Genomic DNA, 23,753 nt, shown 5'->3' with positions numbered 1-23,753 from the left:
AAATGTGCTGCCAGTTTTTCTTTTCTTTCATTCTTTGATCTATGTGTGATGAATAGCTGCAGCCCATTTGTTGACAGTATGGTGCAGATAATTTTCCATGTGAAGAACTGCTTGTGCACTGCAGAACAACTGACAGAAACTTTCAAAACACAGGCTTCTGTAAATAAATGAGACCAATAAATCAATTTTTTAAAAATAATAAAATAATAAAATCATAAGGTACTTCAAAAGCTAAATTAAAAGTAGCCGTGTAAAAGTATAAAAGGAATCCTTCAACTCCCATTTTTGCTAGGCCATTGTAGTCTCTTCAGATGAGATACCCCAGCCATTTCAAGCAATCTTTGTAGTAAGAGAGATAAAATGAGGGAAGTGTGAGCTGTTTGTTCTGAATCTATAGCAAAAAGCTGCTCTGCTTCATAATTTGTAATGAAAATACTCTGCTCTTTTCAAATGCTGGAAGGGTGTCCTCTGTGCAGAAGCTGATAGGAATGCATCTTGTTTCTGTTGTGTTCTGTCCACTTTGGTGGCAGGTGGATGTTGTGTGTGTGTTTTCTTCTGCTGTAAGTTTGAAAAATGATATCAGGTTTTCCTGGTCTCCTGTCTTAAGTTTCTGCGCAGTAATTGCATAGTAGAATGTGAACTGGTAGTGATTGAACATGTAATCAAATGGGGGAAAATATTTTTGCTTTATTGGCAAGGTAAACTTGCACGGTAAATTTTGAGAAGAAAAAGAGAGTAACTGTGTGGACAGATGCAGACAGACCTTTCCAAAGCTGTGTTTTGTCTGGAAATCCATAAGAAAAACTTCACTCTGCATCTATGTGTTTCTGCAGGGCTATGGTTTGTAAGTAATTCAAACCCAAATTTATTCATACCTAAGACCTGTTGTGTTAGGCTAGTTTCTTAACCAGGCAAAATGTAATGAAGGGAATACAATCTACTTCACATCGTGCATTTAAACCTATTTTAATGTGATAGTTAGGGCTGTGAAGGTAAGCTTGAAGAAGGGAATGATGAGTCAAATGTTCTTGAAAGAGGGAGTTCGTTTCTTTCTTTTTGCCCCTTACTACCCCATGAGATTCTCCAGGGTATTTGACTTTGCTGAAGTGGGTCATTGTGGAATAGATATAGAGTGAGAGCAGAATTTTTCTCTCTATTAATGAAGTTCCGACTTTTTAGGAAAAGAATGAGGTAGTTTTAACAGGTTATACTATGGGAATTGGGAGTAAGCATGTGGTGATCTGGTGCAAGGAAACATAAAGCGTTTGTGTAGGTTACCAGCTCTGTTGTGCCTACTTACGAGGGTGCTGTCACCATAAGGCTTGTTTCTTAACAACTCTTCTAGTGTTTCTTTCTGGACAGTGAGGTCATTGTATGGTATCTAATGTTGAGAATTAATGAGTTTGAATGTAGATATCTAGATAAAATACATCCCTACAGTTATAAATTTATGTCTCAAAAACCCCCAAAAGCAAGATCGCTTTTCTACTTTGTGCAACACTGTCAGTTTGAGGGCTGTTTCAGTCTAGAGTGGTATGAACTAGATCAACAATCATGAATTTGTATTTTGCTGCAGATTTGCTTCTCATCTCATTTTCCTCTTCAGATGAACGGTGTGATGCTGAAGTCTCCAGATGTCAACACACAGGAGCTCATGTGACCATTGAAATAAAGTGAATCAAAAAGCTCTTCCTTATTGAACTCATGTTCCATAGCTGGACTTAGTAGAAGTTTGGCTTCCAAAGTGGGATTAAGCTGTGTAGTTGCAGAGGCGTGGAAGCCAAGGTTTTGACTAATGATATTAGGAATCTAGTAAAATGTTTTGAGTGAGTGGACATGCAGAATGTTAGGGCATCAAGTGGTTTATTGGTGTAGTTAACTTAATCCTTTATACATAAACTACAAATCTTGATAGGATGATTAGGTACGTATTAATGAAAAACACCAAATTATGCATATGTCTAAAATGTATTACATGTATGAAACTGTAAAAGTTAATTTTTGAAGCTCTCAAAAAACGCTGTGAAGAGACGGGTAAATGGACAACTGCGAACAAAATTAAAGGCCCTGTAGCTCAGAGACAGATAATGTCTTATACTGTGTGTAGCAGATTCTTGACTGTCACTTCACAAGTAAGTAAATCTGGCCTGTCAAGCGGGATGATAAAAAGATATGGATGCTAGATCTAGTGATTTTAATTACTTGGATTTGTTCCATTGAAATGTGGTTGCCAGGATATTGTTGCCTAAGCTATATAGAAGAAAAATGCAGATGCTATATTCTTGCTTGTAGAGAGTATAAGGATGACATTTTTTCAAAGTTTTCCTATTGAAGCATTTCTCATGCAGTTCAAAAATACTGTTTAATAGTCATAATTGTATACTTGAACTATTGCATTATCTCTGCTTCTTAATGTGGTCAGAGAAGTTAACTCTGACTGTGAAGAATCCATCTTAGATGAAGGAAACAAGAGAGACCTCAGTGAGGTAAGAGATTAAACTTGAAACGGATATTTTAATTTCATTCCTGGTTTTATACTTGCATAAATCAACGTGTTCAGATCATTAAAGAGCGTACTGTTCCACCAAATCTCAGCGTTTTATAGACTCTTACAGGATTATACAAGGGCTTAATGGAAGTAGGGTAGTTCAGGCTGCTTCTTCAGATGACTTGCCTTGCAAGAATTTATAAAACTGTGTCCCCTGTGCACTGAAGGCTGGAGTGTGACAGGCTGGTACTAACACAGCACAAGCAAGCTAGCTGAAGTACTAGCAGAGCAATGGCAGCACAAAGCTAATTAGGTTACTGCAATGCCCAAACTGCCTTCAGGCTGTATTTAGCCTAGAGCATTAGGACTACAGCTTCAGAAAAGGATTTGATTTTTTAAAGTGAATTAATGACATTGAGATTGTAGGGAAAAGAATAATGTTACTTCTGCAGGACAAATGTGGTTATTCCATTGTAGATAAGACAGCACATGTGTTGGAAAGCTAATGGGCTTTAAAAAGACCATCTTTAGCTTATTTCTTCCTTCTCTTTCTTAAATTTACATATATAGATTATTTGAACATAGAGCATGGGTGGGTTTCTTTAATCATCTCTGCATGATTAAGAAGAGCATAAAGTACATCTTCAGGACAGAAAATACTGAACTGTCTTTCAGCAGTTTGGTTTAGGGGCTAGGCTACACATTTGGATCTGTTTGCAGTGGGTTTAGATTTTTCCTTCTGGCTAATAACTAATTCTTGTTGCTGAAGGTTTTTGGAGTTGGGTGGTGGTGTTATTTTTCTTGCTTTCTTTAGATGATTCATCAGTAAAACTTTCCATAATCCTGTTTTTTAAATATGTTAATATGTGGTCAAGATTTCTAATAACTGAAAGTCCTTTCCTGGGAACAATGTCTGCTTAACATTCCTTCTTTGCAGTACTGTATCTTTATTTTTCCATGCATATGCAAACAACCCTTCTTCCCCACTCCTTGTTCCTGTTCCTTGAAATAGTTAAATTCTTCTAACAGTCAGAAGAATTGTCCTAAAGTTCCTGTGAGTTGGCTAAGCAGTAACATCTTATTAGCATGAGGCCTTTCTCATAGTCAGGTTAAAATAAGATTTAAAAAAATATTCTTCTAACAAATTTACGAAATTAAAGAGCTCGTTTTATAGTTAATGTGCTTGACATATGTTCGTATGTATACGTTTCAGCAGCACCAAAAATTCTTTGATGCAGTATCTAGAAGACAGAGGTGTTATTTTGGAGGGTTTCTGTAGATGTTTCTCCGTTTCAGTGGGGGATTTGCAGCTCCCTGTTGGAAGCCTGGGATTTCAAAGTAATATCAGGGGTCTGTATAGTATAGCAATGAAGATTGCTCCATCTGTAGCACACCAAATAGTATTGGTCCGAGTCTGATGCTGTATGAAGATCAAAGAGGAATCCTGCAGTCTGGACCAGAGATAGTGTCAATAAGATGCATTAATACAAACTGAATTTTCATCCAGGCTTTCAACTGCTGTGTTGAACTCTGTTAATCCACCTTTGAAAGAGAACAGGGTGGCAGACAATAGCAAAACGATGCCTTCTGAGTTAATGCTAATGATCAGAAAGTGTGCTTGATTATTATAAAGCATCAGAAAAAAGTAATTTACAATAGGCATCTACAATTCATCTACAGTTTTACAGCAAGTCACAAGGATTAATCTTGTCATCTGTGGTAGTCCTGTCCCATCCAGTGAGCACAAAGACTCAACTCAGCTGGCAGAAAACCATTTCTGAAAAGTGCTGTGGGAACTAAAGACTGGGGCAGAAGATGGATGCAGAATTTTTACTGAGCAAATAAAAAGGTTACTAAATGTAGCAGAGAAAATTAAATTTATTAAAAAAAAAAAAAAAAGAAAGAGGGAAAAGGAGGGAAATTTGCCTCAAAACAGTGAAACTTAAAAAACCCTCACAAAACTAAACAAAACCTCACCCCAAAATCAAACCAGTCAAACAAAAACCTATTGCTTCTGGACTTTGGGGACCAGCTATCTAACCTTATTTAAAATAATCTCAAGCTTAAAAATCAAACGTAAATGCAAAAATACATGCAAATTTTACTATTGGCTATGTGGAGGGGTTGCCATTCTCCTGCTGCAAAAACACACGAGCTTTGCATTCTCTGAAATTACTGCTTAACAGTTCTGATCCCTTATATAATTCAGTCTTTCCAAACTTAGCTTTCTCCCCCCCCACCCCCCTCCATCTACAGTACTCTACATGCAGGTTAATTTTTATTGTGTATTTGTGTATATAGTATATCAGTATTTCATTTTTCTGTTTCTGCAATTTGTAAATGGGTAGTTTTTTCCTGTTTTATGTTGGCCTCTTACCAACAACACTGGGACATCTATGTACTGAAGAGTATGTTTTGTCATTCCCAGTAGCAGCAAGTTTGGAGGCTTTTCATAAAACCATATTACTGTGTGGGTAGTGAAGAAATGCCAACTATCCTTGTAGCCAGCTTGTGCCCTAGAGACAGCACTGGTGACAGCTCCCAGTTTCCTGATTAGTTTTGATTAAGTTTTGCTGAAGAAGGTTGTACGCACCTGCTTTTAAGAAGCTGTTCAGAAAAAAAATTTTTTTAAAAGTAGCTTTTGTACCACACGTCTTAATTTAGAAGAACAGTGTTGATGACAAAATGCTAGAAACTTACTCATTAAGTTAATCTAGCTAAGCAAAGGGACAGAACATGAGAACTATAAGTAAATTCTTACCATTTATTTCTCAGAAGGTGGTTAGAGACCTGGTCACCCATTACATAACAAAATTTAGCTGTCATACATGTTACCAAAACGTACAAGCAAATTAAGGTGTATAGAAAAGGCATGGCAATATCACCATATTAAAAAGGGACATGAGGTGGTCCCTGGTAACCAGACCTGATACAGATTTGTATTTTGTTCAAAGACATATTTAGACTTCTGAACAGAGTGTTTAAAAAGTAGACACTAAAATGGCAAAGAACTCTTAAGTCGCTCTTCGAAGGCAATAGTTGTAAACCTTATATTTGAGGAAATCCAGGAACTTTTCAAATAGCACTTTCATTTTATGAAGGTTTCTTCTATTTATGTGGCACTGTTCTGATAAGTATATAATCTTGGTTTTCTATAGTGCAAGTGTAATTTGGTTTTAATCATGCTGGAACTTGCATCTCTTCCATTCTTGGAAAACTGGGGAAATAGTTATATCTAGCTCTATCTAATGTATCCTTACCAGAGGAAAAGGATGGAGTTATGCAGAGCATTGACTAAGCTATATCTATTTTCTGATTTCTGTAGCTTGTAAAATTGCATGGCATGTGTACATGCTCACTTAACATTTCATTTCTTTCTTTTTTTAAGATGGCAAGCTGATAATTACATAAGTTATATTTATATATATAATTATTTATAAATAAAGATACTTTACATCTTGCTTGATATCAAATAATTCTGCATATTCTTTTCTGTAGCTGAAATAGCTTGTCTGCACCTCATTGTCTTATTGACTGAATTGCTCCCAATTCATGCAGTTCTTGCTCAATTGTTTGCTTTTTAGTAAAGATTTTCAGAGCTCCATTTAAACTGTAAACTAGGCACTGTAAGAAACCATGTGTGAAAAGAGAAATCTGAGTTAATGGAATTTTTTTTATATCTATATTTTGGGCTACAAAGTTTTGTCAAAATAGAAATAAATTTGAAACAATTGGGAAAAACATTTTCAAGATACAGCATGCTGTTTTTAGTCTGCAAACAAATTAGGACAGCAAGAGATGTGTAAAAAAAATACCAATATACATTTTGATGTGATCAGTCTTCAAAGAGTTGATAAGAAAATGTATAACCTAGCATAGATTCAAGAATACAAGGACTAACAGCCTTGCTAATTTTCCGAGACTAATTGGAAAAGAAACAAGTAAGTCTAAGAAATGTAAATGTAAAGAACATGTAAGTCCTCAAATAAAGCAGAATGAGTGTAGTAGGTTTTGTGGGGTTTTTTTTGAAGAGGCATGAAAGCGGGATAGACAACAAGTTTTAAACAGTTTATCAGAAGGTATTAGCCAACTGCATATTTCCCCAAAGAGAGATCAAATACTAGAGTGGACAAACAGCACTTTGAAGCCCAGTATTTTAATGTGCTTGTTTAGCATGCTTTTTGTTGTCCTCTGGACCAAACTTTGCCTTCGAGAAATCAGTAGTTCATGTCTATAAAAAGAAGCTGTTGTTATAGTCTAAAAAGCAGATGGGTAAAACACGGTATTTAGCATGCTTTTCTTTGCCCAAGCCCTGTTTTCGTGTGTGTGTGTGTGTGTGTGTGTGTACTACTTTTGTGCTTAATCATACCCTTGATTTAATTGTTTTTAATTTTTTTAAAATGATAATTGCTTCCTGTCGGAACTGCAATTGTGTCGTTTTCCAGGAGGATTAAGATTTAAAAAGAAGGGACTGTTAACTTAGTGGTAGTTTTTAACAAAAATTTGACAGGTTATATTTACCTCTGTGGATTAGTTATTTTCCCTGGTGCTTTTCTCAGTAAGAAATTAAGATTAATGTTTGTGAATCAGATAAAAAATGGGCTAGGGCCCCCCTTTATTTTCCTTTTTCTAATTTATTATTTACTACATGTCCTCACAAACATGTCTCAAAGTATTAAAGGATATGCTATACTTTCTTTATGGGCTACTACACTTAGTTGTTTAAAGTGACTTTAAGCAAAGTGAGCAGACAGGTGGATTGAGAATGGCAGAAATTGGCTGAATGGCAGAGCTCAGAGGGCTGTGATCAGCGGGCAGAGCCTGGCTGGAGGCCTGTAGCTCGCGGTGCCCCCCAGGGTCAGTGCTGGGTCCAGGCCTGTTCCACTTACTCATCATGACCTGGGTGAAGGGGCAGAGCGTGCCCGCAGCGAGTTTGCTGATGATACAGACCTGGGAGGAGCGGCTGGTTCCCCAGAGGCTGCGCTGCCATTCAGCGGGACCGGGACAGGCTGGAGAGCTGGGCGGAGAGGGACCTCATGAGGTTCAGCAAAGGCAGGGTAAGGGCCTGCACCGACGGAGGGACGACCCCGGGCACCAGCACGGGCCGGGGCTTGACCTGCTGGAGGCAGCTCTGCGGAGAAGGCCCTGGCAGTCCCGGTGGGCAGCAAGTTGCCCCGAGCCAGCGGCGTGCCCTCGCGGCCAGGAGGGCCAGCGGGACCCCGGGGTGCACGAGGAGGCGCGTGGCCGGCAGGTCGAGGGGGGTGATCCCGCCCCTCTGCTCTGCCCTGGTGAGGCCGCACCTGGGGTGCCGCGTCCAGTGCTGGGCTCCCCAGTTCAGGAGAGACGGGGAACTGCTGGAGAGGGGCCGGCGGAGGGCGGAGAAGATGATGAGGGCACTGGAGCATCTCCCTGATGAGGAAGGGCTGAGGGAGCTGGGCCTGTTCAGCCTGCAGAAGAGAAGGCTGAGGGGGATCTTATGGGTGTCTACAAATATCTCAGGGGTGAGAGTCAAGAGGACGGGGCCAGGCTCTTCTCAGAGGTGCCCCGCGACAGGTAAAAACTGAAACACAAGGAGTTCCACCTGAATATGAGGAAGAACTTACTTACCCTGAGGGTGACAGAGCCCTGGCACAGGCTGTCCCGGGATGCTGTGCAGTCTCCTTCTCTGGAGACATTTAAAACCCACCTGGACGTGACTGTGCAACCCGCTCTAGGTGAACCTGCTTTAGTTGGGGGTCTGAGCTAGATGATTTCCAGAGGTCCCTTCCAACACTGACCATTCTGTGACTTTTATAGAGAAACATATTTCTAGGTAAATGCCTTTGCTATGTGGTATTTCATGCTTGTAACTGAGTGTAAGAAATATTTTTCATACTTTTTTTGAAGACATAGTTGTCTATGTAAGTATAATCATATGCAAATTGCAGTCTGTAGCTGCATAAATGTAGGTTGCATTGATTATTTAAATGGCATTAATTAAAAAGAAGATTGTGATACTAGGACAGTGACATCATACTGTTAAAGCAATTTTAAAAATACTGCAATGCAAAAACTTTGTGGCATATCTATTATCTGGCATAACAGATTCTGATATGAAAGACCACCATGAGGGTTCTGAGGATGAGGGCAAGAATGAGGGTTATTTTGTTGTATTTATATTGAGGAATCAACCAAGAAAAAAATATTATTCTTGGTGTCTTGACCAAGTTGCTTTGTCCCACACAGTTAAATACTTTCTAGTGTTATACAACTGTTCAAAAGAAATACAGGTTTCAGTGCACAGAGAGGGATGAAAGTTGTCGAGTATTCTCCTCAGAGAGTTAACTATTTTTCAAGCTATAATGTTTTGAAAGACAAATGTCATTTTACCTTACAACTGAGGTAAAAAATAGTGTATGCCAAGTAAGTGAAGTTAAGTACATTTGCGTGACTGGAGCAACAGCTCAGAGAAGGGTGAATTGTATTTAAATGTCAGGCTACCTGAAATGCTATAATTCTATAGCTATAAAATTTGTCTTTCATAATGTCATGCAACTTAGCACTTTTGCTGTGGAATTGTCTACTTTACACCTGATACCTTTCCTTGGTTTATTCCTCTGCCTGCAGCTGCCTTTTATTCTGCAGCTCTTCCCACAAAGAACATGTAATTGAACGGTATTGTACAGTAGCCAGACTGCAGAGGCAATCTTCAGTGGCAGACTTCAGAAAGGCTTTGCAGCTTACACTCAGGGAGGAAGGGGAGTCATAAGCCTTGACTGATAAGCTGCTTTTGAGCGTGATACAGGCACCTAGGACAAGTACATGGATTTTCTAGAATATAGGGACAGCACCTAAAATGCTGTGAGGCAGTGTGATTAACTCAAAAAAGAGTGGGAGCATTTCCAGGGAAAAGCAATGCTGATAGTAATTTTTCCTGACTGAAGCAATCCTCTGCAAATACAGTGAATGCTGTCAAGGGAGAATGATACTGAATGGATTTCTTCCTTCCCCTGGTAAAAGCTATGGAGCTTGTTCTAGAGAAGGCATTAATCTGTCAAATCCTATGCCACCATCATCTCAACCACTGTGTGGAGGATTGAAGCATGGTTTTGTCCACACTGTGTTTACTTCCCTTAGACTCTAGTGCACTGTTCAGGGGATTTGAGCACGTGCTTGTGTTTGAATCCCATCCAAGGTAGAAGAAAGAGGCTTTAGATGCCAAGCTGCTGCCAGCTGTTCTCATCCTGGTAAAGGCCCAGATGTTCTGATGAACAACTGTGGGATAGGATATAACAAGTGTAGTGACTTTCAACCTGCCCTGTTTGGTCTCTCACAAAAATCAGAAATCTGTTTCCACTCTGTTCCAACCCCGCTGGAGGAAGAAAGCGGTAATGTGGGCTTGCTACCAGCCTGGGACCTGCAGGAGGACTGTGTACCTATGAATATTGGTAGCTTATGCTCCAACGTTCACTTCAAAACATGGTACTATGACACTCTCAGATGCAACACCCATTTTAATTTACATACTACATGAGTATACTTGTTGGTACAGTTATATATCATACTGAAAATGTTTTTTTTTCTTTACTATGATGACAGCATCAGAATATAAAATGGCTGGACTCAAGGCCAATTAATATGTTTAACACTTAGGATGATCCTGGAACAGACACAGTTAAACTATCTAATCCAACTTACTGGATTCTCACATATCCCCTGTTATTCGTGTTCTCTTTCTCCAGGTAGCTATCTAAATAATATTGGAGTTGGTTTGGTTTTGTCTTGGATTTGTTTGGGGTTTTTTTTCTGTTACGGGATAGCAGGTGAAAGGAAGGTCTGAAGCAGTTGTGGGTGGGGATAGTATGCTTTAAATAAAGCAGATGCTATCTCAGAAAGCAGAATCACTTGCTCTGGTGATTAAAACACAACACTGATAAATGTTTCATTGCCTTATTGAAGCATGACATGATCCAGCTCTGAATATGCATTTCCACAAAACAAGAAACTGACATGCTTTTACTAGGAAGTTCGGTATATTGTAAGGTGATACTGATATTTTTTTTTAAATATATATATATATAATTAAATATAGGTTAAGTTATCTGCTAATCAGATTTTTTTGGTGTTGATTTTCTTTATACAAGACTGCTGTTAGAGGTTTAACGTTACTTTTAAAACAGATAAACATTTGATTTTCATAATTCTGTGTATGAACAGAAAGTCTTGCTCATAACTAAAACAAAAATTATTTTGCTGGTGTTTTTGAACAAAAACACCTTGTGTCTTTTAGAACTAGGACATTCACCTTGAAGAGAATCCTAGACAGATAATGTACAGAAAAATAGGCCACCGGGTTGCCCATTAGGAAACACTCACCAGGAAATTATGATGAGACTGGAATATGGGAATAACTGTAGGAAGGGCATATTAGGTTTTAGATTTGAGGTGAAAAAGATATAATCTTGGTCCAAAGGAAGGATGAAAAGGGGACTGTGGAAAGGAGCTGGCAGAGAAAAGATACTTTAGAGTCTCATGCTGATACTGGTAGATCTTTGCAACAAGTCATAAAACTGATACAGGCAGTTCTGGAGGCATGACAGAAATACAGTGTGCTTTAAAGGTGATCTGGCAAAAAATCTCACTGGAAATGCATCCTTTTAAATGTTGGCAAAGTATGAGGCACCAATCCTATGCCTAACAGCTACTTCTCTGTGAAGCTAGGAAATAGCAAAATAAATTATTCTATTTATCAGCTTTCTCCTTGCAATGCTTCTTTGAGGCAGACAGACATTTAGCTATGTACATATACATATGGCGATACTGAATACGCACAATGAATCAATGCTGTATTCTGAAACGGCCAAACTCTTATCATGTACTTAGTAGAAGAGCGTTATTTGACACTTGAAAAAAAAAAAAATAAAGAATGGATAATTCCAAAGGACAAGCAAAAGTCATGGTCACATCTACAGATTGAATCCCCTTTCTGTAAAGCATCAAGTAACTTCTTTAAAATTTTCCAAAAATGTTCTTACATATATTCAGCATATATAACAAATCTTAGATCTCTTCTTGGGGGAATCAGTTAAACCATGCTGGCTGAAAATCACTGTTTTGAAACCAGTCATGTTTATGCAAATGATCTCAATTTTGTCATATCTCAAATAACTGAAACTGCAAAACTGCAATGTTACAATGGAAAGTGACAGATAATTTTATCTATGGACATTCCTATTGATACTCTTTTGTTTGCTTTTAGGTGCACTATATTAAACTTCTCTAAGGAGAAATAAAAAGACACAAACAATTCCATGAACCCTGTAACAGTCCGGCAGCAGCAGTCATCCGATCAACAAAAATGTGAGTTAAAACTTTTCTCTAGGATTCTACTGGTAGAGGTGGAATAAGATTTCTATCCTTTTTTTTTTTTCCACAAGATACTTGGAAATTTTAGAAAAAATGACAAAGAGTAAAAATTCCAGCATTGAAAAGTATTAACCCAAATCAATCTCTGGTCGGGGTTTGCACTTATTTTTATTTTCTGCTGTAGGAATGGAGATCACTTACTGTGTCCCTGATAAAAGCTTCCCGCATTACTTCCTGATAAGTTTATTTTTACCATGTGGTAAACGTACTCTTCACCCGCAACTAATTCTTAAAACCTAGGGCTGTTACTTGAGTCTGCAAGCATTCAATATGGGTACGATATATATTGATACCAAGTTTCAGATGTGATTAAGAATTGTTATTTATGATTAATTCAGGAAGGTAATGTCAGCTTAAAGCCTAAAAAATATGTCTTGCATCCTTTTCCTAAGAAAAAGCAAAGTCATCCTTTTCTTGCTATGAATTAAAGTATCTTCTTGCAATATTTTAATTTCCCTTTTCTTAGACTGGTATATGATAGGAAGTCCAAACCTCAATATGAACACTGAATTCAGAAAGAAGTATAACTTTACTATTTTGGCCTAGTTTAGTGTGTACTAATACTCTCTTTCCCTTGTATTTTTGAATACAGTAGTATGCTGCTATATGTGCGTATATCCATGTGGAAGAAGCCTGTCATCCTTTGGAATTTTTGTCTCCTAGTTCTTCACTTCTGCCTAACTTCTCACAGAGAAGGTAAGATGGAACTTGGTCACAGTGAGCACTAATCTCAACAGGTTTCTAAAAAGATCCCCAGAATCGTAATTGTAAAACAGAGAGAGAACTCTGATGGGAGGTGTTGTCTATGGATAAATATAGGGTTCTCTATGGATAGATACTCGACCAGTGGCTGTGATTGTGTCCAGAATTCTGGAATGTTTTCTTTGATTGACAATGGAGTACTTTTACACTTCAAAAATATCAAAAGTGTGAGTGCAGTTTTTTCATTTGGATCACCTTCCCAAAAGGTTTCATTTAACAACGTATTAAACACATTACTTGTACGTATGCTAAGGTTTTGATTACTATTAGCAGAAATTAAAGCTGAACCTCACAAAGCAGTTCATTAGGCTAAGTGAAATGCATCAATGACCTTGGAAGACTGTGTGTGCTAAAAAGTGTTTGATTATATTTAGCTTCTTGGCAGGCTAATTTTAAGGGCGTGGAAACACAATAACTTCCTTGCCCACAAAGGTTTAAATTTCTGATACTGTTTTGCTTTCCCTGTAAACTATTATAACAATCTTCATGTGGTGCTTTTATTGAAACTTCACTTTTAAAACCACTTTTTTAAGGCAGAAACAAGACAAAACAAACAAAAAACCCAAAAGACATAGGAAAGGAAAATATAGTGGTTTCTGTAAATGCTTTGTGTAACGTTTTTCCACAGACTTGGCCATTTAAATTGTGTTTGTCAGTTTGGATGATTTTATTGATTAGCTGACAATGAATGCTAGTAAACAGATTGACATTTTGGTTTTTGGACTCTTTGTCTGTGTCTCATATACAGATGATTAACTACCTGTTTTGAGACTGAGAAAAATGTTAGCTATATAAATAAAGAGTCTTTATAACTTAATTAGTAGTAGGTTTTTTGCAAGCACTTTAATACTACCAAATTCTGAAATTTTTCTGCATAACATGGACTAGTTTACAGGTTCATCTGTATGACCTCAAAGCAAACTTTATTTACAATGTTGTCAATATAAATGTTTTATTTAAGATGAGTGGGCTCTAGCATATGTTTCCATACGTTGTTCTGCAGGCTCTTATTTTATTCTGCAATTGCATATACTTTTAACTTAAAATTTCTGATTGATATGAAGTGCTTCTCTTTTGCTGTAGAAATTTGGAAGCAAAATGTCTGCCTTCAGAAGAATCACCTATAAAAGTTGCTGTGTAAACATTAGAAGTATCATAAAGTTTTGTTACATTTTGCATAAATAATCTGGCATAGCTGCACGCTGAGTGACAGTGAATATTTACTAATACCACCCAATGAGTGAGTCCCAGATGTAGGAGGCTTATTGCACGTTTTGCTTTCTGTATTTTTTTGTAAAGTACGTACTTACCAGACCTGTTCAGTTTTGTTGTTTGGGGTTTTTTTTCTCCTGTCTGGATGAAGCTGGCAGATAAGATTAATGAGATCTGCATAATGAATGCCAGCATGTAAGACAAGGTAACTTTCCACTTCTGTGTGCACTATAGCAGTAGCAACAAATAAGCCTGAAAGCCACAAAACCCAGAAATCTGAAGCAAGATTAAATATTTAAACTAGCAGGAAAATTCTGTGCAAGAAAACAAAGACACACAGGAAATCTTGGGCATAAACTCAGTTAATTAGTTTTTCCATAAAGTTGAGGAGAAATAAGATGTTGAGGATGGCTAATACAATTGATTCAATAAACAAAATTGACAGTGCTCTTTGGCATTTGTAAGGTAGACCTGAGATTGACAGAAATGCATTCTAGATGTGGTAGGACAAAAGTCTTAACTGATAAAAATATTTTGGGATGTTTTTAACATGAAATAGGAAAAATAATGTCATAGAACTCCATTTTTATATGCAAATAGTATCACTTTTGTTGCAAATTTTTAGCATGCCTGATTAATAAACTTTGTACTTCAGTCACTGAATAAAGAATAGAGCATGTAGTCATGTCTTACCACTTAGATTTTGTCAGATATAACATGCTTCTTTATCACATGGATGGCAATTATGTATGGGCATAACTGATAAGAAGCAATATTTTCCATGTAATTTATTTTAATGTCCTGACGCATAAATTCTTCTAAATAATAGTGGAATACTCTTTATAGAATTCTTTTCTGGGCGTTACTCTATACATAGGTTGAGAATTTATGGCTTTATCCTGAGCCCCTCAAAAGTTCAAATGAAAACACCTACTGCTGGTTTTACCCAAATAAGCCAATTAAAGCCAAACCTAGGAGGAGCAGGGGAAAAAGTGTGGCAAGATCACTTATTTGCTCGAACAGAGTTTGCACTTGAAAATGGTTGTGCCCCAAATACGAAGCTCCTGCATGAATTCTTACCTATATTTCAGCCCTAGAGGCAGAACTCGCAATTATTTCAGTATGACCAGGGTTTTAGTGCTTGTGTTCATCTTTTCAAAGGCACAAGTAAAAATCTTTAAACTTAGGGAGCCCAACTATGAAACTTGGCAATGATATGGACTGCACTCTTCTTTCATAAGTCACAGAGCTGTGAAAATCCAGAAAACAGGAAGCTAACTGGTGGGGGCACATACATTCCACTGCCAAGCCATATGTATTCCTCAGAAAACAGTATCTAGCTACTCTAAAATACTTCAAAATATGTATGAAAGAATATTTTCATGCTATTCCTGGGGAATACACCGACATAATACATCAAATATGTTGGGTTATGTGAGAAGGGGTGTGTGTGTGTGAGTTTCCTGCTGCTGTTTGTGGCCAGCCCTTTGTATTAGAATGTTTTAAAAGAAGATGGCATCACCAGATCTTAAAAAACAAAAACAGAGCAAGCAAACAAAAAAGCCCTATGAAAAAACATTTTTATATATTATATGTTACTATGTCACCTTATACAATTTTAACAATCTAGTTACAATAATTTATTTTAAGATGCTAAGGTTCCCTCATTCAAAAACTTAGATTTTTTGAGCTAGCAGGTTTCACCTGCATTTGACCAGAGATCATTCACGTTAAAACAATCTATGGGCAAAGCACTTGCCAAAGCATTGAGCATGCTATAGGATACAAAAATGTACAGGCAGTTTCAGGAGCTCAAGAATGATGGAAGCATCATTTTCCCCTTCTTGTGAGTACCTCCAGGGTCTTTATATGTCCCCTAAATACTACCTAAAAAGTAGGGGTCATGTTTGTGTGGTACAAGTGGATGGGCCAAACAAAATAGAACTGAAACTCTGTTGCTATAGGTTGCTTTCATAGCAGGGCTAGTGGCTTAAATCTCCTTTACAAGTTACTGGCTTCATGAAGTTTCTAGGAAGAACCTGAAAATATTTTGAGAACTCCGTTACTGTAACAAATTTAGCCTAAATTTTGCCAACAGTGTTTATAGGATGCTAGACCAATGGACAAGCAACTTAACTGAAAAGTTTTATTTCCCAGAGGATGGTAGCACTAAAAGGCAGTAATAAACTCGTTCTTGCCCAAACAGGGTTCAAAGCAGTTGTTGCTATGAAGGGGATGCGTGCAGATTTAAGAGAAACACAACTTCCATTGCAGACAAGTGAAACGTTCTATACTTGTGGCCTGAAAATTCCGGAAAAAATAAAATTGAAAAATGATGAATTACAGATGCTAGTAAGGCTTCTGTAGTTGCAGAGAACTAGGTGGAAGACTAACCATGTTGAGCCACAACAGAATATTTCAGAACTTGAGTTTGTGGGTAATAAAATAGTAATTCAGGAAGATGAAAGGAGATATTTTAAAGCATCTTGTCAGAGAGCCAGTAATAGTGCAAAGTGGACCAAGGGCATCAAAACCTGAAATGGTTTTTAAAACGCCGAGCTGCTCCCATTATCTTGGGATCGAGCATAAATGCCTATATTAGGAATTTTTTTCAGAACTTTTTTTACTATGTTAATTTTGGGGGCAAAGAATGGTCTTAAGCATAGAATAATGGGCTTCCTAATGCAAGCTTAAGCCTGACAGGGCACAAATGAGGTGCCAAGCCTCTTATTTCCTTATGTTACAAGGACTGTGCTATGTTGCAATCAGCTCATCTTTGCCCACTTCTACAAAAGTCCTCATGTTTCCATGCATCCCTCCCCTATCGAGTGTGCTTTCCAAGTTGAATCGTCAAATCTTTACTTTCCTTTGATCTGTTTATGCCTTGCTGGTCTTACTAGCCATTATCAAAAGGAAGCTAACATAGTTTTGTCATTTGCTCCATTCTCTTAAAGCAGCCCTAATATGCCCCCTCAAAAGTACTAGCTAATAATTTTACATAAGTTCTGGTGCAATGTTTTGACATTTCCCACCCTCAGCTCTCTTGTCTCTAATTGACTTGTAAAAGGTTTTTTGGACGGGGTTTGGCTTGCGTATATTTAATAACTTTACAGCACCTGGCATATAGTATCCATGGATGTAACTGTAATACTTATAAATCTTAACTGGCTGAAGGGCTGGAGTAAGATCTATGCCTGTTTGAGAGCTGAGAGCTCTGAATCACATGCATGTGATTCTCCTGCAGGTACCTGAATATAGCATGGTAAATGTTTTGGGTTTCTTTGCTGTCTTCATGCCCCATTTGTAGCTACGTTCTCTAATGGGATGCAGGCAACTTCTGTGGACTTCAATGGAAATTATTCATATTCTCCAAGTGGAGAGCAGAGCCCATGACTGGACCAAAGCCAATGTTCTTTAAAAGTTCACATGCCTTGTATTTGCTCTCTAATTTAGACTCCTTCTGACCAAACAAAGGGGGGAGAACGGGGGACTGAAAGATAGTAGCAACCGTTTCAGTAAAAAATTCTAAGGATTTACATACCATGATGTAAACTACTTCATCTGTTCTTCCTACTTGCCCATTTTAATCAGAAATGAGTAAGTAGAGCCTTATATGCAGTGAACTTGGGGAATGCTAATGGGATGTCTGCATCATGTTTACTCAGAGTACTTATGCCAGAATAGGAAAGCCTTTTATTCTGTAATTCTCTGAGGCAAGAAAGAGGCTTTCTGAAGAGTTACTTTAAATTTAAACTCTCATTCTAATGTTAGACAGCCTGTTGGATCTCTGAGTTAAAAATTGCTTCAGCTTTAGTTACTAGAGCCAGATGTAACTTTGACCTTAAATGGAAAAAGCTCCCAAGAGTGAAAGAGAGGCTGGCCTAAGGGGAAAAAGAGGAATAACTGAAGTTTTAGGTAAGTCATCTCTATACCCGAGAATAAGCTCTCGTTCAGCTGTGAAACAGAACGGAACAGTATTTCCTCCTTAAAGGTACAGTACCTTGCTGTTGTGATACCGAGTAGTTGGTTCTTTCTACCTCTTACCCTCCACCCCCTTCAAATTCTACCTCTTCTTCAGTTTTTAGCTGCTTAAAAAGTGGGTGTAGTTAACGAAGCAGAGTTCTTCTTGTGTACTGTTTGGGGATATACAAGAATGAAAAAGAAAAAGCTGTGTTAATTATACTGAGACCTGATTAATAAAGGTATGTAGTCAGCAATTCAAGGCAGCCTGATTCACAGATACTGTTATATCTGTATTGTGCTAACCATTAGAGACTCTTAGCACAGCAGTACATGTTATAGGGAAACAGATACGGAACAGATATTTTTTTTTTTTATTGTATGACTTTCCTTCCGACATGCTTGCTTTTAACGGTGCTGGAGTTGTTCATTTTGATGGATTACCTATTTATGTCTGAAACCTATGTTTTAAAAAGGCATTTCCAGAGCCATTTCTTTATATAGTATGTGGTTGGTTTTAATCCTATTAGATGTAAATTCATACCATGAAGTTGTGTCTAATAGGAATGCTGTACGGGGGGGGGGGGGGGGGGGGGGGGGGGCGGGGAGCTACCTTCAAATGTTAAAGCATTTTTGCTTTAGTATGAAAAATCACAATATTTACATTTGATGATATTTCAGTCTTCAATTTTATCTGTGCTGTTTGGTAGGCACTATGCATTGAAGTATATTTTATTTTCTTGGCAAATAAAACCACTTTTTTATTTTACTGATGTGTATGTTAAGCTTTTCTTTTTCTGGACAGCAGTATGTAAACAACATGAAAGAATGAGGTCAGTAGAAGGAAATGATAGCTGAAACTGAAGACTCAGGTTTCGGTTACTAACTCATATTAGTAATAATTTGTGTTAGTGAGCTGATTTTTTTTCACCTTGTATATAGTATGGTGTCGTTTGGTGAAAAATTCTCTACAATCATCAGAGAATTCCTGTCTTTGCAGAGTAATTAGACAGTGGGGTTTATGCTATGCAAAGATTGGGTGAATTTAGAGTTTTGAGCATAGGCAGTGTTCCTGCAAGTGCTAACAGTTACTGCATTTATATTTGATATGGTAGGTGTTGTGTTTACTTTAACAAAAGTTCACTTCGTCCAGCTTCCAGAGACCGTGATAAATGAATGTTACTTGTTAAAACATTTCAAATCTGGTTGCAAAACTTGTAATTAATTTTCCTTTTATTTTTTTTCTGGCACTAGTGAACAGCTTAGTACTTTTAGGTTAATCTCCTAGCTGACCTTCATGTTTCAAATCAACAATTATATCCCAAATCAACAATTATACCAAACTTGGATATTAATAAGCTAAGGATACAACTCATAGAATTCTAAGTTTATGAGAACTAACAGTGGAAATTAAGAAACAGTCAATATATTAAATGTTGGATACTAGAGAGTCCCTGCTCTTAAATTTCTTGTATTTTCTAGCCTTCAAAGGCACTCATTCTGATTTGCTGATGTTTAATGTGTTGCTTTACTTGTAATGCCCCTTCAACTTGTGCAAGGATGTGCAACTTTATATGGTATTTAGGTGTTTAATATTTAATGAGTTATGTTTAATTTGCATATGGACTAGAATAACTAATCTATGTCTAACTTCTCCATGTCTGAACTAAGTATATATTTCTAATATATGGTATCTTGTAGCATTTCAGCAACTATTGTTCTTATTCAATACAAACCTTTTTTATTTTGTAACTTAGAATATGTTATATAGTGCCTATGTGTAAATTTATCTTCAGTAAAGATGTTATGATGACAATAAGTGCAATTTAATTAAAAAGTACAGGTTGCTCATTTGTATGTAGTGAAAATTGTGTGTTAACATCAGCACTATGATAAAGTACCTAGGATTATCAATGTATTTAACTTATATAAACCCACCTACTTTACATCCCTCTGGATTAAGCTTTACATTGGCTGTGGATGTGAAACCTACAGGCCTCCCTACCTCCTATCTTTTTGTATGTTTAAGTCAGTTTAAGTAACTATAGCCCTATTTATCTGGAACCAAAGCAGCGGAGTTAAGAATTATCTAGCAGCTAGATTCACAGTTCAGATCTTTAGCACCAGCTTCTTGCATCCTCCTTTGCATCAGTGTGCTTTCTGATCAGCTTTTAATGGTAGTATGGTGTCAAATCACCACACTCTGTCTTATCCAGCTTTTCAATAAGTAACTGAGGTGTAGGGAGCTGGTTCTGAGAAGAGACAGATGTGAAAGCTTCTCATTTCAAGGGTCATATGTGTATGTTCCTTACATGTCATGGAGTTACCTTGCCTCATCTATTTGCTGTTCTTAGAGAAGCATATAAGACCAGGAAAAAGAAGCATTAAATGGCATATGAGTGGAAGGGGAAAGAAAATCCTTGCTGTTTCAAGGTTTGTGGGTTATTTAAAGATCTGGGGGATTTGAGACAGATATCACTTTTCTGTGCTAACTTGCAGCCTTCCTGTAAACTAAGCAGAATAATATCCTTCTGATGTGTTCTCCGCTTGTACTTCCTTTGAAAAGTGGGTCAAAGAGATGTTTTGGATCTCAGTATCACTGACAGAAAGGAAACTGAGTGGGTGATGGATCTCTGTAAGCTTATAAACTAGTGACTCAAGACATGAATTACTGCTTATGTACACGTGTAGTGGTATGTTACAGAGAACTAAGACTGTGACTTTTATTGTAGCACTTTGAAATAATAACTCAGTTTTTCCCCCTGAAGAGGAGGTCCTAATAATTCTGGAAAAGAGAGAGGGTTTTGATACTTGGAGCAAGTGGACTTGCAGCCTCAGATTTTGTTGTAGAGCTTGGGCTCTAACAGCATCCCTGGATTTAATCCTCTTCAGCAGGCAGATGTAATAGGTATTTTCTTTCTTTTTCTTTACTTGTGTTTATTTCGATGTGTCTATCGTTAGTTTTACAGTCTGAAAAATAATTTGAGAAACTTGCTTTTAATTAGGAATTGCCAAATTTCTTAAGTATTAGACTTAAAAACAAAACAAACAATGACCACCTCTCCCCCCAACTAATAGCAGAAATCAAGAATACCTTACGGTCTGCTAGAATTTAGCAGATTGTACCTTAGAATGTACAAACTCCAAAGTCTTTAGGGATCAGAAGTCATCTGAGATCTGTAATATTGTAGATGTGATCACCTGTGGGTTTGGACAAGTAAGGCCTGTAAAACATTACTTATTTTTTTAATGCTAATATGGATTGCTTGGCGAGGGGAGGATGACATGGGCAGGGAGGGGAACGTGAAAACCTGGCAGCAAACCTATGTCAAGGGTGTATGTAAAAACGAAATTTTCTTTCCCCAGCTAATGCTATTCTGTGGTGTTTTGTCATGATACAAAGTTATACTTAGAATCACTGTGCTGTCCCCTAATTTACATGTATATATATTTGGTGGTTGTCCAAACAGACCAGCAATCTCATGGCTGTAAAAGGGTGTCTGCTGGGCTAGCTACTGCAATTCCTGAACAAAGCAAAGAAGCTGAAAAGTTGATATAATAAAAAATGGTGGGGGGGGAAGCATTTTATGTAGGAGTTGTACTTTTTTTTTATTACCAGTTGTAAGGTTTTTTTCATCCTGGAAATGAGTACATGGTAGAAATTCTGTGCTGCTGGGTCAAGTACAACAATTGCTTTGGGCTAGGGGCTTGCCTTCAGAGCAAAATTATTGCTTGTTTATATAATACTGCAGAATGTATTGTAACACTGAAGTTATACATGGGGAATTTGGCTCTGAGCCTTTGCTTCATTGACTTCAGTAGTGCCAGATCAGGGTCTTAGTGAACATCACTAAGGTAAAGGCTGTGTTACTTAGCAGGAAATAAGAGTCTGAAATCTAGGAGAATTTGAGTAGGACCAGTGGGTCTAATTTTGTCCATCTTATTTTTGATTTAGAGGGATTCATTAACCAATGGTAAGATCTGTAGAATGAGATCTTTTTCTGTAATTTTGGAAAAGGAAAATCCACGATTTGTTTTTCAAATGTTCCCCCAGTTTCTCTGAACTGTCTCTAAAATGCCTTTTTGGGAGGTGGGGTGGGGTGTATGTGTGCAGGCAGTAGAACATAATAAAGCCTTATATGTTGATTAATGTTTCCTGCTAAAGCTTCCAAAATTGTGCTGAACTGTGATCTGACTGCTGAATAGAAAAATTGAAAATAAAGTGTCTAATCATAAGTTGAAGGAGAGCTTGTTGAGAGGAAGGGAAATAATTTAACGAGTATAAAAACACACACATGCTTCACAATTACTGCCACTGCATTTTTCATGTTTTTCTTTATAAATAGTGAATGAATCTGACTGATCTCTGGGCTCATGAAATTAGCATGATATAATTAGGAGCCTAGTCACAATGGAGGGTGGAGTTTGCCCCAGGAGGAGGTGCTGAGTCGAGTTGATGTTCTGCACATAATCTCAGACTGGAAAGATCTTGGAAGCAAATGTAAATATAGTGCATAGTTCTCTATTAAAGTATAGTTGTGCCTTTCATCTTGACTTTCCTGAGGGCTGTTGCACTTAATAAACTTATTATTCCTATTCTTTGATAGGTATAACTATCAGCATTGCTCTAAAAACTGTTTTTATTAAGTGCACTAGGCAGTGGAGCAGGCTGTAGAAAACGAAGCAGATGTCTAAGCTACTTGGGAATTCTGAAACACTTAATGCAGCGCGTAAACACAGAACAGTTTTCAAGTCTCCCAGTCTTGCTTTAAGTGAAAATTTCTGTGAGGGACAGGAAGAAAGAAATTGTGGGGTATCTTCTAAAACTTCAACGTGTAAAACTCAATTTTTATCTGTGTGTTGAGCTTTTGGGACCTGTTTGAAATCTCTCCTGCATAAAACACAGCATTAAAATGTGCTTTCCAAAACTCATATATTATGGGTTAATGGAATAGATTCACTGGAACATTAACAACCTTGCACCCTTTTAAGAAGCTCTTGACATTTCTTGTTGCATTTTTTTAAGTCTTTGACATTTCCTGTTTAACAGATTTAAAATGTTTTTTGTCGGTAATATGGCAAACATCAACCACCCCGTTCTATAAAAAAACCTGACATATAACCAAAACAGAAAGGTGAATAATACCTAAAGATTCCTCAGGAAATCTGTCCTGTTGCTGCTTGGTATTCCCAAGTCTAGGAATGTGTTCAGAAATTACATTAAACACCAAGTGGTGGTTGTCACTGATCAATTGCAGAAATGATGCAGAACTTAAGGGACCCAGGGAAGAATACTATACCAGAGAAAAGTAGCCTTTCTTGTTATGAAAATGATGAATTGTATTTCCTTAAACCTATAGCAGGTCAGACTCTCACTTCTAGTAAATCACTGTTGCTACATTTGGAATATGCGGAGCTTTGTCCGTGTGTGTGTGAACTACGGGTCTGTCTCAGTGGATTTTGATCCCTCCTGAGAATTTGGCTCCACTTAATATGAAGATAATTTCTCTTTTTCTGTGCTTAACAGGTAAAGATCAGAGTTGATGGAAAGTTTTTTTCAAGCAGGACCTTATAAATGTCTTGCACATCTTCTTACAAAATGCACACAAATCGGTGAAGTTTTTTACCTGATCTTGTTCTTGGGTAGTAGTGAGTGATATGCTTCCTCAGAACAAAATCGTTGAAACTCACAATATGCCTTACACTTATCTGTCTGTTTGTGTGATTCAGAGGGTATGAAGTTGGGAGGGTTTTTTTCTTTCTTTTGAAGGTGGGTACTGCACAATCATCTTCTGTACTTATCTTCTGAGCATCTGCTTAGAAAATAAAACAACGTGCCATTTTGACATCCCAGAAAGTGCTATAAAAAGTCTGTTGCTATGTTTAAATGCCTACACTCAGTTGCTATAGCAATAAAAATATCAAA

At 37.5% G+C, this 23,753-nt stretch overlaps 1 protein-coding gene across 15 annotated transcripts in view; it reads left to right on the top strand.

The window, feature by feature from the left end:
- IRAG1 (inositol 1,4,5-triphosphate receptor associated 1) overlaps positions 1 to 23,753 on the top strand; it is a 117,980-nt gene that overhangs the window by 26,610 nt on the left and 67,617 nt on the right. For 6 of the 15 annotated variants that reach the window (XM_055814481.1, XM_055814484.1, XM_055814483.1 and 3 more), the window contains exon 1: positions 17,600 to 17,782. The gene's annotated coding sequence lies outside the window, so the exon portion shown is untranslated. Of the gene's footprint in view, positions 1 to 11,726; positions 11,828 to 12,485; positions 12,590 to 17,598; positions 17,859 to 17,918; positions 18,070 to 20,548; positions 20,736 to 23,753 lie in introns of those variants that run through there. The other 9 variants (XM_055814488.1, XM_055814482.1, XM_055814485.1 and 6 more) reach the window with 5 other exon arrangements.

Source organism: Falco peregrinus, chromosome 9 (genome assembly GCF_023634155.1).
Source record: "Falco peregrinus isolate bFalPer1 chromosome 9, bFalPer1.pri, whole genome shotgun sequence".
Classification (NCBI taxonomy): Eukaryota; Metazoa; Chordata; class Aves; order Falconiformes; family Falconidae; genus Falco; species Falco peregrinus.
This window is presented reverse-complemented; position numbering and strand designations above follow the sequence as displayed.